This window comes from Thalassophryne amazonica, chromosome 8, assembly GCF_902500255.1.
Source record: "Thalassophryne amazonica chromosome 8, fThaAma1.1, whole genome shotgun sequence".
Taxonomy (NCBI): domain Eukaryota; kingdom Metazoa; phylum Chordata; class Actinopteri; order Batrachoidiformes; family Batrachoididae; genus Thalassophryne; species Thalassophryne amazonica.
The window spans coordinates 60,809,016-60,820,885 of NC_047110.1; the positions used below are offsets into that span (position 1 = coordinate 60,809,016).

Consider the following 11,870-nt stretch of genomic DNA (forward strand, 5'->3'; position numbering starts at 1 on the left):
TTCTAAATGATTTGGAATGGCATGTGAGTCCAGAATGTATTCATTCATCGTCCGGTGTTCACTGTTGTTACGTAATATCCATAATTTCTCTAAAAATATTAGTCCTAATCATGGTCCATTTTGGCAGCGTTATTCCTTGCCCCAAAATACATAAGCATACCAACGACAATATCAGCTGTCCCCATGTTTCTCTGTGATTGAAGTTATATGCACGCATGCACAATATACGTACACAGAGGCCACTTATCTTTTAATATATAGATATTTAATATAAATGGTTTTGTTAAAAAAGGCAAAATTAAGTTCCAACATTTTCAACATTCACTGTGTTTACAGTCTATAAAACAGATTAATCCCTGCTTTTGCAAATTTTTATTGTTTCATGACATCAACTCAGAAAAAAAATCAAATTGCAAATAAATGCATACAAAAGGATTTAATAAATATATGAATGTAAAAAGTACATTATTTTTATTACTAGTATTAGTACTCCAGCTTTAAATATAACAACTAAATGATCACTTTTACAGCCATTTTGCACTGGAGAAATTCAGCATCGCACACGAAATAGCGCACGGACAGGCAGGTGGCACAAACCCAGTGCGAGAGTTCGTGCACGCACTGATGTACGTCCAGCCGGAACAGTGCCAGGTGCAAGCACATGGCACCGCTATGTGGAAGAATAAAAACCAGCTGGTACGTGTGGAACCACATTGTGCCGCTTCTGTGGAAATAAATAATAAAATAAAAACCAGCTCGTTGTGGTTTTTGCTACAGAAAAAACACACACCACCAGGATGCACACCTTGCACCTTTCAAAGCCTCTGATCCCTAGCCAGAGACTTTACCACTGAGCTACAGACGCTGTTCTTTGTAAGCTGCGGGAGGAAACTGCCTCATAATCTGTACGGACATGGAAGTATTTACAAAAAAAAAAAATCCCACACATATAAAAACCCAGCTTTATCAAGCGAGCAAAACAAATATGATCCGACTCTTCCTCTGGTGATGACACACGGTCACGACATCAGTTCATGAAATGACATGAATGAGAAGCAGTGTGCTCTGATGTCCACAATATGGTCAGGTGCGCACAGTCGGCTACGCGTGTGTCTGCCCGATATGTGTGTCTTGTGGACAGTGCACCCACAGCACAGACATTGTGTCACGTGGAACAGAGCTCCGTGGGTGACGTGATGGTCAGATCGCCTGCTGCGTGTTCTGATCTGACTGTCCGTTTCAACTTGTGGGGCTGTCCTGACCGATCCATGCGTGCGCTCACTTGCTGCAGCTTGTCACCACCTACAGACAATATATGTTTTATTGTGTCCATGTAAATACACAAATCAGACACACGCGCCTCAACAGTGGACAGTTGTTGGTCCATAACTTCTGTCGGAAGCTGTAATTTTTTTTTTTGCTTAATTTTTTTTGAAAGTTATTTCCAACTTAGCTAAAGTACTTCAACTTAACTCGAAGTGTTGTGGCATTAACTCAGTTGAAAGTTAAAATAACGAAGTTGAAATAAGTAAAAAATCTATGCAAACTGTACATCAATTTTTCCTCATTGAGACAGCAGTACTTTTTAGAGTCTACATCAAATCCCAATTACTGAATATCCCTCAGAGTTCATTTAAAACAAATGTGAAGAAATGAAGACACAGTTGTTAAATCTGCCCGGAGAGCAGGTCAAAAATGAGCAAGTGTGCACAAAAGAGATAAGCGAAGGACGCCCCATTGTAATGCCAAAGGGGTTATACACTCAGCAAAATATAAACGCAACACTTGGTTTTTGCTCCCATTTTGTATGAGATGAAACTCAACGATCTAAAATTTTTCCACATACACAATATCACCATTCCCCTCAAATATTGTTCCAAAACCAGTCTAAATCTGTGAAGTGAGCACTTCTCCTTTGCTGAGATAATCCATCCCACCTCACAGGTGTGCCATATCAAGATGCTGATAGACACCATGATTAGTGCACAGGTGTGCTCGACTGCCCACAGTAAAAGGCCACTCTGAAAGGTGCAGTTTTGTTTTATTGGGGTGGTACCAGTCAGTATCTGGTGTGACCACCATTTGCCTCATGCAGGCAACACATCTCCTTCGCATAGAGTTGATCAGGTTGTCAATTGTGGCCTGTGGAATGTTGGTCCACTCCTCTTCAATGGCTGTGCGAAGTTGCTGGATATTGGCAGGAACTGGTACACGCTGTCGTATACGCCGGTCCAGAGCATCCCAAACATGCTCAATGGGTGACATGTCCGGTGAGTATGCTGGCCATGCAAGAACTGGGACATTTTCAGCTTCCAAGAATTGTGTACAGATCCTTGCAACATGGGGCCGTGCATTATCCTGCTGCAACATGAGGTGATGTTCTTGGATGTATGGCACAACAATGGGCCTCAGGATCTCGTCACGGTATCTCTGTGCTTTCAAAATGCCATCAATAAAATGCACCTGTGTTCTTCGTCCATAACAGACGCCTGCCCATACCAAACCCACCGCCACCATGGGCCACTCAATCCACAACACTGACATCAGAAAACCGCTCACCCACACGACGCCACACACGCTGTCTGCCATCTACCCTGGACAGTGTGATCCGGGATTCATTCGTGAAGAGAACACCTCTCCAATGTGCCAAACGCCAGCGATGTGAGCATTTGCCCACTCAAGTCGTTTACGACGACGAACTGGGGTCAGGTCGAGACCCCGATGAGGACGACGAGCATGCAGATGAGCTTCCCTGAGACGGTTTCTGACAGTTTGTGCAGAAATTCTTTGGTTATGCAAACCGATTGTTTCAGCAGCTGTCCGAGTGGCTGGTCTCAGACGATCTTGTAGGTGAACATGCTGGATGTGGAGGTACTGGGCTGGTGTGGTTACACGTGGTCTGCGATTGTGAGGCTGGTTGGATGTACTGCCAAATTCTCTGAAACGCCTTTGGAGACGGCTTATGGTAGAGAAATACATGAGCAACAGCTCTGGTTGACATTCCTGCTGTCAGCATGCCAATTGCACGCTCCCTCAAATCTTGCGACATCTGTGGCATTGTGCTGTGTGATAAAACTGCACCTTTCAGAGTGGCCTTTTATTGTGGGCAGTCTAAGGCACACCTGTGCACTATCATGGTGTCTAATCAGCATCTTGGTATGTTTTGTTGTGCACTGATATCAGCTTTCCGCATTGGACAGTCACAGACACCTAAGGATCTTGTGTACATTTATGTGTGCCTGTGTTTGAAAAAGGAGTAGGAGGCTTTGTCTTTAGCTGACTTTATTCTTGCTCATTTTCAGTCCATCTATTTTTACATTTGCTGGTTCTGTTGTGGGCTGAGTTAGGCTTCAGTCTTTTTTTTCCAGCACACAGAGATAGAGGAACATCTGGACAGATAGGTCATCACAGAGCGACACAAGACAGCAATTCATACTCCTCAGCACTCCTGTGTCGACTTAGAGTGAACCAACTATGCTAATTTTCATCGGTAAGATGAACAGGTCGACCCTGAATGAATACATGGATATGACATGCAAGCGTCGGAACACCTGACATCAGGTTCAAATCCATGACTCCCACGTGATACCTTCTTTAGTTATTTCAGCTTCTATTTTCGGGGAGTTGAGTATGTCATTAGTGTAACTAATGGGAGTAAGTCTTTAAAGATTGGGTTGGGAACATCAGTTTCCTTTCACTCCAAGAATGTGCAACTCAAGAATGCTAATGCGTTAACACTAGTAATAAAGTAACATGATTATTTCTCCATTTAAAAACAAACAAATAAACAACAACAAAACCAAGCAACATAATAAAACCCACTTTGTGTACTGCTAGGATAGCACTGTCCTAAAGGGGGCACTTTTGCCACACTTATGATGAGTGTTGAAACTGCAACACCAAAGCTTTTGAACTATAATTTAGTAGGTCTTTCTTAGTATATTTTTTCACTTTATCTCCTGTGTCTCCTCCTATGTCTTTGTATCAAGTCTTGTGTTGTATGTTCATTTTGTAATAATCCAGGTTCATGTTTACTGTATGGAGCTATACTGCTTGTACTCTGCTTTCAAACTACAGTACTTATTATAGTACAGTTTTAGAATGCGGACAATGTTTTTTTTTCATAAATAATCAAGGGAGTACACCCAAATAGCCATAAAATGACTTAATACTTGTAATGACACATATTATATTCACATTATACTACTTTGCTAGTACAGCAGGTAGCTCAGTGGGTTAAGGAGTTAGGCTACTAATATGTATGCCTTGGTTTAATTCCCATTCACGCTACCTGTCTGTCATTGGACAAGACACTTCATCTGTAGTGTCCCAGTCCACACAACTGTAAATGGTTAACAGCTGTGGCTGGCAAAGTAACCAATGTTGGACTGATGTCCCATCCACAGAGAGTTGTATACTTTGCTTCATGGAACAGAATCTGGACATACACACTGGCACCAATGGGCTTGGTTTACATAGGAATTACTTCTTCTTACTTTACTAGGTGGCTACACGGGATGGCGGCTTGTTGTCAGTGGGAGCAGATATCCAGTTCAGGATCTGGAATCCAGTCATGTCAGTAATATTTGTCCAGGACCTCAACACCTCAACACGAATGACTGCACAGAATGCTATGACTCATAGTTTAACCAAGAAGACTGTCAGAGAGATCCAAACAGAGAGAGTTAAACTGGGAGATATCTTGTGGTGAGACTTCATGACACTCATTTTCTGATGTTATTTGCTCACCAGCTCATGTTGACCTCCTTCTCTGTTCACTACAGATGGATATTAATGACATGACGCGGCCTTGGGGGCTAGAGGTAGACAGGGTAGAGCTTACCATCGGCTCAATTCTAAAAACCTCAGAGGCAGATGTCTCTGGCCCTGTCATTATGCCTCCCTCTGTGCCTGGATTGGACGGCCTCACTGGCCCCATTCATCACCTGGCCAGTTACTTTCTGAATAATGGCAAACTTTTGCAGTCTCAGCAAGGTATGGCAACACACTACTTTTAAAATGTGCCCACAGTTCATGCTGTGTGATACATCACAACTGTCTTTGTCCTTAGATGACAGCATAACTTTTATAGATGAGGTCAGCAGTGCTCCTCAGGCTGTTGTGAACACCCAGGCTCTGTTGAGGAGCTCCTAAAAGCTATCAAGGTGCAGCTCTCTGAAACCTTGGTCAGCCAGGTCAGGGCCTGCTTCCAGTTTCACATCAGCTTGGAAGACGGACAGTGTCAGAGTTACTATGTGGATCTGAGCCAAGGTAATGGTTTCTGTGGTGTTGTAAATAGTCCATGTTTATAGAACAGTATTCATTGAGATAATATAAAGAATGAAAGAATTAAAGCAATGTAAGTTGGGGTGTAACTGAGTTAAAAATGTGAAATTCAGTAGCAATTCAATGTCTGTCTCTCTGATTTACCAGTATGCTGGCATGAAGAACTATAAATAATGTGAATTTCTAACTCATACTACTTAGGTCATTAAGGCTCATGCTAACAGTGTTTATTCATCTGTCTGTCTGTCCATCTTTCTTGCACTACTATCTGGGGCTAGGTGACAGTGGTGGAACACCAAGCAAGAAAACCTAGGGCCCTACTCTAACAGCAGATGTAAAAATGAGTTGTGCAGGAGGTGCATGCACATTTGGGGCGTGCACGTGCACTTTGGTATTCATGTTGCTGGAAACAGTGACACAAAGCCAGACACTGGGTGGAAAGGGGTTGGATGTCCCTTGTTTATTAGCCATGGCTGGATTGTAGTCCAAGCATGATGTCATCCAATCAGTGACACATGTCCTTCCCTTTAAACTGGGGTTTACCAGGTCCATAATACTGTGGTATCAAGGAAATGGACACAAATGTAAGGACTTCTGGTGTCTTTAGGAACTAGTGCCAATCTATCAGAACTCACAGCTGACAGGGGCCACCAAAGCTCCCTGAAATGACACAGTGCAGAAGAAAGATGTTCATGTTTCATGTGGACTGGAGCAGACAAGGATTTTACCACAAGAAAACAGTTCTAATATAAGCTCATGTCTTCTACGTGCCTTCTGGGAAAGTATAGCTGAAATTTCAAGTCTTCTCTTTAAGAAAATCCATCTCTGTTCTACTCCACCGTGAACCTGTATAACTGCCGATGCAAGAACAAAAGTTGAACTATTTTGTTTTTCCAGTGAAAGCTACAGAAGTGACAACTTTTCACAGGTGTCTTGGTGGCTTCCCTCACTAGTGCCCTTGCATGGTGACTCAGTTTTGGTGCACTCCCCTCATTAAGACAGATTTCCCACAGCATACCATACTATAGAATACCATACCTGCTGCATAAAATCCAAATAAAAATCCATTTAAATTATGAGCTGTAAAGTAGGACTTGTTTTGAGTGTTTATGAAGGAGTACACTGATTGCATACGTACAGAAATACTACATCTGTCCCCATTATGTCTTATTCTTCTCCTTCTTCAGGTAGTGGTACAGCTGGATCAGGGTCTTTGAGTCGAGAGCCGATGTGACCCTGAGTATGACTGATGGTGACCTGGTGGCCATGTTCCAGGGCAGGCTCCAACCATTTGCTGCTTATACCAGTGGACAACTTCAAATCCAAGGAGACGTTAAGACCGCCATGAAGCTGGAGGAGCTCTTGAAGCTCTTTAGGAAATAGTGGTAATATTTGTACATAGCATATGTATTTATGTATGTGTAAAGTGGCTGAATATGGCTTTATCTTTCCAAATTAAACACTTGTGTACAAAGACAAACTTTGTCATACTTCTCAAATGGTGGTCTGACAGACAGCACTATGGAACATGACTCAAATGTTGAACATGAGCAGCAAATACATGCTGGCTGTGGTGTATTTTGTTGGGCTGTTGAAGCAGAAAGCCTTGATCAACACAGCAAGGGGGGCTGAATATTTAGACCAACTTCCAGAGCAGATGTCCCTGGGAGATCCAGATAAGCTGCTGAAGTTTGAGAGGAGGAAGCATTTGTGCTGCCAGAATGGCCAGGTGGAGTATGTGTCGCAGGCCTGTGGTGCTGCCTCTGTCCTGGACAGAAGAGCTGACAACGTCTGCTGTTCGCTGTGGCAGCAGTATGCCGATGGTCAGGCAGCCGTACTCGGAAAGCAGCAGCGTCCTAAGATCTTTTGATGAGATTCCCGGACTGTGGAAGAATGGGGCTGCTAATTTGTACAACTTCTTTAAACTGGATGGCTTCAGAAATGTTCACCACATCATGTTGCAGAACTTCAACACTTTCGGACCCATTTACAGGCAAGATGATTTTCATACAATTAAGATGTTACAGTCCAAATGTTTGCACTAACTTATGTTGTACTGCATATCCTATGTAGGAGACAAAACTGAGTTTGAATTATGTAACTAGTTTTTGACGTGGACACCATTTCTGGGCTAATATAAATATTTGTATTCGTGTACAATATCTCATTGTCCAAGGTCAGGTTTTCTAAAAATGCAGTTAATATGGCTCCTAATTTAACCTCCCTTTTACACTTTCCATATGACAGAGAAAAAATTGGTTATTATGAAAGTGTGAATATCATCAATCCGGAGGATGCTGCAATCTTGTTCAAAGCAGAGGGCCATTATCCAAAAAGGCTGAAGGTTGAACCCTGGACATCATACAGAGACTACAGGAATCAAACATACGGAGTTTTGCTCAAGTATGTGACACCATTACTGTGTTGTATCAGTATTTTGTTTGTTCTGAGCTATTGAAATGAAAAGGCTATGAGCAGCCTCCTTGGTTTAAAAAGAACACTAAAACATTCTACAGGAATGGAGAAGACTGGAAATCAAACCGGGTGATACTGAACAAAGAGGTGATTGCCCCCAAGGTGCAGGAAAACTTTGTGCCATTGCTGGATGAAGTGGGTCAAGATTTTGTGGCCAGAGTTTACAAAAAGATAGCGCGAAGTGGACAAAACAAATGGACTACTGACCTGTCTCACGAACTCTTCAAATACGCCTTAGAATGTAAGTCTGGCCTTCACTGATATTCATGAAAAGATATTTTCATTCCGCTGTATTTTCTTGCTCACTTGTTGCATGGCTGCATCTCTTATATTCTGTCATTCACAGCCGTGAGCTCAGTGCTGTATGGTGAGAGACTGGGCTTGTTGCTGGACTACATTGACCCCGATGCGCAGCATTTCATTGACTGCATCACCGTTATGTTCAAGACGACTTTGCCCATGCTGTACATACCTCCGCGGCTGCTGAGGCTATGTGGTGCTAAGGTGTGGCGGGACCATGTGGAGGCTTGGGACGGCATCTTCAGTCAAGTAGTAGTACGTCTTTTTGAGAACAACCATCAATGTTTTGGATTGTTTAAACTTTGTAATTATGATGCATTTGAACCAAATTTATTTAGGTGTTACATAATAACTATTGTTTCCCAACTGCATTCTGACCGAACTAATCCATTTAGAGCACAGGAGGTACTATTGGTCATGCAGACTTCATACTCGTGTCAGCATAATTGCAAGAGAAATGTTCCCATAGGTACTAATTTATTCTGCCAGAAAATGAAGTTGAAATGTCGCCACAATCCCCACCTAACTACCGTGGAGATTTGAAATCTCAGTGTTTACTGAAACTGGAGATCAAATTTTAGTCTTAAATTGTTCAGAGATCTCAAATTTCTGTTTTCTTCAGTTGAACATTTTCTGTGAAACTGTCCACAAATTCCAGCTTTGGGCTTTGATGCAAAAGAAATTTCATTAACAGATCAGCAAAATTGTTCCACTGAAGAGATACGATTAACAGATATAAAAAATCATTTGGCTTGAAAATTAAAACTATACTACCAGCCCCCAAATTTGCTTGGGCTGTTGTTGTTACACCGTAGGTATGTGAGTGTGGGTGAATGGGTTTGTCTCTATGTGGCCCTGTTATACTGGTGTCCTGTCCAGGGTGGACCCCACCTCTCACCCTATATTTGCTGGGATAGGCTCCACCCTGTGAGCCTTAATTGGAGTAAGCGGGTATAGGAATGAATGGAATGAATGAATGTTATTTGTTATGTAGTGAGTTTGGCACCATACAGGACAAGTTTACTTTGACATTTTAAATGATGTATTATTGTCCTTTGACTCATCAGCGGACCACTGCATTCAGAAACATCTACAGGAAGCTCCGCCAGGAGACGGGTTCTTCAAAGAAATACCCAGGAGTCCTAGCTAGCCTTCTCATGCTGGATAAGCTATCAATTGAAGACATCAAGGCCAGTGTCACTGAGCTAATGGCTGGAGGAGTTGATACAGTAAGCAATATCTGCATTTTTTATATTCATTCATTTTCTTGTTCTTATCTAGGTCTGTGTCAAAGCTCACCCCACACTTCAATATCTGTGGCTAAGTCCTCTAACTTTTCTTCATCAAAGGGAATAATGTGATTATTTATCATCAGATGACAATGGTAAAAACCTCTTACATCATTCTAAAGTCAGTTTTAAGCAGAAATGAGGCGTTTTAGCAAAACGAGGCAATAATCGGTGAGTCTCTACTGACACTTGAAATGACGAAGGCGCAGTGAACGTATTAGTAGCAGCTCGTCTGGCTGCTGCCCTCCTGATCGCTTCCTCCATCTTTTATTATGAAATAATGCTGAATTTATGTGGAAATGATTGGTGTACAAGCTTCAGATATCTGTCGTTGAGCTACTAGATGATGACCGGAGTGCAGTTTTAAGCAGAAATGAGGTGATAATTGGTGAACTGCAGCTGATGCACAGAAATGACGCATGCGCAGTGAAGGCAGGGCGGACCGATCTTTAGGGGGGCACCATTCGGTCAGTGACACCTGATCCACAGAGTCTTCTTCAAGTTGGACATGCCACTGAAGACCTCCCCGAGGAGCTGACCAGGGGACAACCTCACCAGATGCACAAACCACCTCACCTGGCTCCTTTTGAGGTGAAGGAGCAGGGGTTCTACTCCAAGTCCCTCTTGGATATTCAAGCTTCGCCCCCTGGCTCTGAGTGTAAGCCCAGATACCCAACAGAGGAATCTCATTTCCGCCGCTTGTATAGACAATCTTGTTCTTTTGGTCACTAGCCAAAGTTCATGACCATAGGTGAGGATAGAAGCATAAATGACTCGTGAATCAAGAGTCTCACATTCTGGCTCACCTCTTTCTTCACCACTACAGTCTGGTACAGCATCCGTACAGCTCCAATCCGTTTATTGAGCTCACGCTCAGGGCAGAAAAATTTATAATAATAAATTGTGCTGCAATATGTCCTGTTTCTTTGTTTCAGACCTCAGTAACATTGTTGTGGACGTTGTATGAATTGGCCAAACATCCCAGCCTCCAGGAGGAGCCTGAGGGCAGAGGTAGCTATTGCCCGCACTGAAAGCCACGGGAACATGATGGAGATGCTGAAGCGGGTTCCCTTGGTCAAAGGAGCTCTGAAGGAAACACTGAGGTAAAAACTCCACAGCACAAGACACTTATTATTAGTCATACTTCATCAATGCTTGCAGGTGCAAATAAATTCATAGTCAAACATAGGACTCAGCCTAAAGCAGTCGTGACCTTTTGAGACTGTGACAATTGTGCCATCTACTGGCAAAAAATGAACAATGCACTTTGATCCCATAGGTTGCATCCAGTTGCAGTGAGCGTGCAAAGATACACAACAGAAGATATTATTATTCAAAACTAACCATATCCCATCTGGGGTAAGCTGCCATCGTTTAACACATGTATAGAATCTGGTCTCTGAAATAAAGCAGATGTATGAGTGCTGTATTAGCCACTGCTCATTGTGTTTGTGTTGTATTGTGGTCAGACTCTGTCCAGTTAGGACCTGTATGCAATGGGAAGAGACCCCAGGTGTGTTTCCCGTCCAGACAGTACCATCCTTCTCGATGGTTTGCGGACAGAGAACCAATATTTCAGGAGCCTGGGCTTTGGATTTGGCCACGTCAGTGTTTTAGGGCGCAGGATAGCTGAGACGGAGATGCAGATCTTCCTATCATGTGAGAAATACAGAGGATTAAATATTTTACTATATTTCTGTTATTTTGCACAGTGTGCTAACTGTGTGCTTTGTCTTCTGCTTTTGCAGATGCTTGAGAACTTCAGAGTGGAGAAACAGCGTCACGTGGAAGTGCAGAGCACATTTGAGCTCATTATCCTACCAGAGAAGCCCATTATTTTGACTTTGAAGCCCCTACAAAAGTAGCCAGTGACACTGTTTCAGAGGACACGATTGCATGTGTTAAATTAAACTAATTTGTGTAACCTTTAATCACAGTCCATTGCATTGGACTTCACAGGGTGCCACAGCATGATAAAACACTACTGTAAAATCTCATTAGGAAAGGAAAATCTGATGCAGAACACCTCCAAACCTTTTGGGTAAAAAGCCCATTAATAATGTTACCTCAGTAATTGTAGATTAGTGATATTTTTCAATTCAGTTTATTTAAGCAGGTTAAAATCACACTGAGATCCAGGATCTCAGTGAGACAGCAGCTTGATATTGTTACACACAGGTCTTTCCACAACATTGCAACAAACTACAGCACAACAACAACAACAGGGCATAGGATGACTTCTGTGTGTTGCCTTCATCAGCGGGAGCTTCATGGCAGAATGTTGCAAAGAAGGGATTTGTTAAGAAAATGTGAAATTTCAGCTGCTGTTTCCCAGAAGGCACCGAAGAATCTTAAGCCTAGATTTTATGTTGGCTTGTTTTCCTGTCTGTATCATTTCTATGTTCTGTGTGTTTTTCTATACAATTGATTATTTTTTGGGGTAAAAAATCTTTGTGCAACTCTACCATGGAACTGTAACAAACAGAAGTTGCCCAGTGGCCAGTGTCTCCAGCAGCATCT

General features: G+C 42.6%; 2 pseudogenes; both read left to right on the top strand.

The window, feature by feature from the left end:
* The first annotated feature begins 624 nt into the window (after nucleotides 1-624).
* LOC117514913 lies at nucleotides 625-6,672 on the top strand (annotated as a pseudogene).
* Nucleotides 6,673-7,421: 749 nt separating this feature from the next.
* Nucleotides 7,422-11,255, top strand: LOC117515732 (annotated as a pseudogene).
* Nucleotides 11,256-11,870: the final 615 nt, after the last annotated feature.